General features: G+C 41.2%; 1 long non-coding RNA gene across 1 annotated transcript in view; it reads left to right on the top strand.

Annotated features, from left to right (window-relative positions):
- The first annotated feature begins 4707 nt into the window (after positions 1-4707).
- LOC106942544 (uncharacterized) overlaps positions 4708-5082 on the top strand; it is a 4112-nt gene continuing 3737 nt past the window's right edge. Inside the window, exon 1 of the long non-coding RNA XR_001423648.1 lies at positions 4708-5062. This is a non-coding gene — a long non-coding RNA (uncharacterized LOC106942544). The remainder of the gene's footprint in view (positions 5063-5082) is intronic.

Raw genomic sequence — 5082 nt, forward strand, 5'->3', positions numbered from 1 at the left:
TGATTCAATGTTGTTTCAATCATTCTGTGCTATCTGGGAATAAACTACAGATCCCATAATGCAGCACTTCAGCTGCCTTGCTAAGCGCTTTCCGCGCCAATAAAGTTGTCTGTGGCTGCAAGTTATTGAAGCTAGCCCCTCATGATGCCAAAGAGAAAAGTTGATTCTGAAAACAGAGCCTTTCAAAACCGATGGGAGGCTGAGTATGTCTTTACTGACATGGCCAGTAAACCCGTCTGTCTCATTTGTGGCGCTAATGTGGCTGTATTTAAAGAATTTAATCTAAGACGGCACTATGAGACAAAACATCAGGATAACCTGAAAGACCTGAATGCAGAGCAGAAGATATGAAAAGTAGAAGAGTTAAAGAAGAATCTGACATTTCAGCAGACGTTTTTACCTGCACAAAATCACAAAGTGAAGCTGCTGTGAAAGCAAGTTTTATCATGGCGGAGGAGATCGCCAGAGCAGCCCGGCCATTCACCGAGGAAGAATTTCTGAAAAGCTGCATGATCAAAGTGTGCGATGTCTTATGTCCAGACAAAAAGCAGATGCTGGTAAATGCAAGCCTGAGTAGAAATACAGTTGCTGATCGCGTTTGTCAGATGGCCACTGACTTAAGAACACAGTTGAGTGAAAGAAGCAAAGACTTGATTGCATAGTCATGTCAGTACATGAAAGTACTGGCATGACTGACTCTGCACAGCCATCTTCATCTGATTTGCACGTTACAGAGGAAATATTGGACATTAAATCGATGCATGGGACAAAGACCGGAAAGGACATTTTTGACACCGTATGTCAAAGTGTAACCAACATGAAACTGCCCTGGGACAAACTTATTGGACTTAAAACTGATGGAGCACCAGCTATGTGCGGTGAAAGAAGTGGACTAGTGGGAAGAATGCAAGTAAAGATGCAGGAGGAGAACTGTACTGGTGAGTTAACAGCATATCACTGCACTATACACCAGGAAGCACGATGTGGCAAAGTCCTGAAGATGGACCATGTAATGAGCACTGTAACGCAAACTGTAAACTTTATTTGAAGTAAATGTTTACATCACCAATTTCAGTCCTTTCTACGGGAGACAGATTCAGAGTTTGCCGACGTTCCTTATCACACAGAGGTTCGTTGGTTAAGTCGGGGAAAAGTTCTCAACAGAGTTTTTGAGCTCGGCAATGAAATCTGTCAGTTCATGGACAGTAAAGGAAAACACTCGACCGTTTTGCGAGATGAAAAGTGTAAATGTGAGTTGGTGTTTCTGGCTGACATAACAGCTCATCTGAATGCCTTAAACCTCCAGGGACGTGACCACATGATCACTGACACGTATGACGCAGTGAAGGTATTTCAAGTGAAGCTGCTTTTCTGGGAGACACAAATGCACCAGTGCAACTTGCCCCTCTTTCCCTGTTGATAAGTAATGCTGAACCAAGTCGGCACAACGATGTTTCCAAATACGCACTTTGCTGATAAACTGAGCGCATGGAGTTCGCAGGGCGCTTTGGTGACTTAGAAGAACAAACAATAAAAAATTCTAATTGATTCGCAACCCATTTGCCGCCGACGTGGAAACTGCACCTGTGGAGATTCAGATGGAGCTGATTGAGCTGCACTGTAATGGGACACTAAAGGCAAAGTACAACTCTGCAGGGCCTGCAGAGTTTATTCACTTCATTCCTGCAGCAATGCCCCAGCTCCGTCTACATGCGGCTCAAACCTTTTGCATGTTTGGTAGCACATGTCTGTGTGAGAAGCTGTTCTCAGTGATGAAGACTAACAAAACTGCACACAGGAGTCGTCTGACTGATGAGCACCTGCAGTCCATCCTGAGTATCTCCACAACACCAGACCTCACACCAAACATAGACAAACTAGTTGCCAAAAAAAGATTACAAGCATCCAGCTCTGACAAAATGCCATAAGAGCAAAGAAAACTGAATGTGCTGATTCGTTATTTGTTATTGCTGAAAAGCACAAATTTTGTTTATATTTCCAGGTTTTGTTTTTCTTTATTTCTTCAGGCGTCTTGTGCAGCATGTTCATATTTCTAACTTATGGAGAGCAAGATATTTCAAGTTATTTAAAGTTTATTTATTCCAGAACATTCCTCTGTGTTTTAATTCACATTTATGTTCAAAAAACATTTAGTTTTAGTGTCTTCAAAAATTGTTTATTCTGTTTGGCCCGCGACCTAAAGTGTGTTTTGAATTTTGGCCCCTGTGCAATTGAGCTTGACACCCCTGTTCTAACTTATTGCTGTGATGCTGTGACAGCTCTGGTGGAACCAACTGGACCTTGTCCGAAAAAACAAGAACAAACCATCAAACCATCAGAACAAACCACTTCCTGTCGTCTTCTTTGTCGTTTTCATCAGTAGTAACATCCTGCTGTTTATCGCGTGATTCGTGATGTGATAAATGTGTTCCCATTGCAGTTCTATGAAATACATGTATGTCGATATGGGCGAAAAAACACCTCTGTATCCTAATTAGCAACAGAGACGGGAGTGAGTCGGTCTGCAGATGTTTTATATGAACCCAAGAGAACGCAAGATTAAAGCTGTGTGAGGGCAATTACTATCAATATCATGCTAGGATGACACTGAAAACTAGGAAGTTATCCAGTCCCAACCTTATCAGTGTGATGTGAGCAACGGTGATTAGAAGCAGTTTTTGAAATAAATCTAGATGTAGAGTGTTGCTCTGTTCTGAAGAACCTTTTTTTATTTTAGCAGAACCATTGTTCATAGATTTTACTGACTCCATTTTCTGTGCCCTTTGCTATGGATGTAATCAGACACCCAGATTTAGTGTTTGACATGTGAGCTAATACTAGTGCATAAAAAATATTCTGAATGGGTGAATTAGTCTCATATAAATCCTTAAGGCAGCGTTCATGTAGTGCGTCTTGAGATTCTTTATTTGTTGTTTATTGTTTCTCATCCACACTAAAACTCTCGTTGCCAGTTATTATCATGAACCAGAAACATTTTTTTCTTCTATTTTGGATCTTTTATCACACTGGTATTAATTTGTCTCCAAACAACCTTTGCATCAGATCTTCTATCTGTATGACACACAAAACTGGGTGTTGCCTTGACTAGTGTGGAAAACTGGCTTTAAAATTATTAACTCCACTATGACAATCTAATTCTCTATACCTTCATAAAGCATCCATCCAGGAATAAAATAACATTACATTATAAATGGCAACATCTCTAATAATGGCAACATCATAACCAGGATGTCCACCAGCCTCCCCTCTCATGTCCTTGATGTAAACTAAAAGAACTGGAACACGATTCGAATCCCTCTGTCAGGAGAAAGTGAGGCGATGAAAGAAAAAGACATTTTTGTTATGCAAAGTCATGGCAGGTTGACGCCATCCGATTATTAAAATATCTGATCTAACCTGATTCTCTGAAAGGGATAAATGTATACTCTCACATTGTTAGTACTTGTAAAAACCTCAGTTCGTGTCTTGTCTAAGGACTTCTCACTTATGTGCATTCTGACTCCAAAACACACAGAGAGGGAGTTGGCAGTGTCTGCGTCTACTGGCTCATGTTAAGATTCTCTTGTCTCATCCCAGTGATTTGTGCCGGGACTATAATAATGAGGGAAAAGAACTGAGGACTACAGTAGATCATTTAATTAAATTACATTTCCCCGGACAGATCGCTGTGTTGTTATTTTTTATTATCAGGGACAAGTGCATCTAGACTTAACTAGATGAATGGTTGTACTTGAAGAAATCTGTCTGATGGTAAATGAGACAGGTGTCCCCATGTGTTTGACGGGGCCACAGAGCACCAGGAAGTGATGAGAGCAGCACAGTGGAAGTGGAACTGCCTTTTGGAGACTAAACCTTACAGAAAGTTATTACTGCAGAGAATGGCCAGAGAATATCTGTGGTGACAGGAGACATTGCAACAAAATGAGGAAACAAACAGCTGAAGATCATGCTTTCAGTCCACAATGTTTCTCTGTCTGGTTTTGTTTTTCACTCCATCTCTGTCTATTGGGATCATTTTGCGGCTTTCAGACTGAGTGGAGCAGCATGACAAGAAATACAGACATTATGTAGCAGAGGTAAAGTTGTAAAGTCTCTTTTTCTTTAAAATGCACTGACTCTAATGACTGTTACTGTTACGCCTTTGTGGAAAATGTATCACAAAAGACAAATTACCAAAAGGAGAAACATTTCATTGATATTCTTACACTAATCAATCGGTGTGTGTGTGTGTGTGTGTGTGTGTGTGACTATGTGTAGGTGTGTGAGTGCGTGTGGACGGGGGGTTAAGGTGCTTATTTTGATATTTTCTATTAAAATGTAAATACAGTCATATTTTTTCAATAATTAAAACTTATTTCACAATGTTTTGGCATCAGAAACAAACTAACAATTTTACCTCTGAATTTCCTGGGTATATGAATAATTTTGGGAAAACTGTCTATATCTAAAAAGAACAATATATACAGTGATAGACACATGATCAATATCAATAGAGAATACATCTGACATAATATTCAATATAGAGAACATTAGCTGAACTCTGATCCAGAACCGCACAGCATTCTGGGATATATAGGAAGAGAAAAGGTTTTAGCTGACCTCTCATGGCGCACTAAGCAAGATTGGTGGCGTCAACTAACTCACTCACTCTTTGGTTACCTAGCAACAACCTGTTCAGTAATGCCCCTTTTCCACCGGCTCTACTTCAACAACCCGGCTCGGCTCGGCTCTGTTTCGGAGTGACCGCGTTTCCACCGGCCCACTTGGCTCTGTTGCAGGGTACCGCCTCCTGGTGGCGGGGGGGTGTAGCGCCCCGCCTCCAGGAGCTACGTGCTGTGCTTCGTTACATGCGACCTAACGCGAGTTGTTGTTTTTCTGATACAAAAGAAGAAGAGAGAGCTGAGCTATTTTTTTATAGCCTGATTGCGATTTTTCTGAGACTAAAAGAAAATGTGACAGTGGGAGGAATGAGGCGATGTGGTGAGGAGGAGCTGATCTCCGCCTTGCAGCGGCAGGAAAGCAGGTGACTCAGACGGTTCAGGTAAGCTAACGATGATTTTT

This window comes from Poecilia latipinna, unplaced genomic scaffold (assembly GCF_001443285.1).
Source record: "Poecilia latipinna isolate Pla-1442-1.1 unplaced genomic scaffold, P_latipinna-1.0 Scaffold4366, whole genome shotgun sequence".
In the NCBI taxonomy this organism is placed as follows: Eukaryota; Metazoa; Chordata; class Actinopteri; order Cyprinodontiformes; family Poeciliidae; genus Poecilia; species Poecilia latipinna.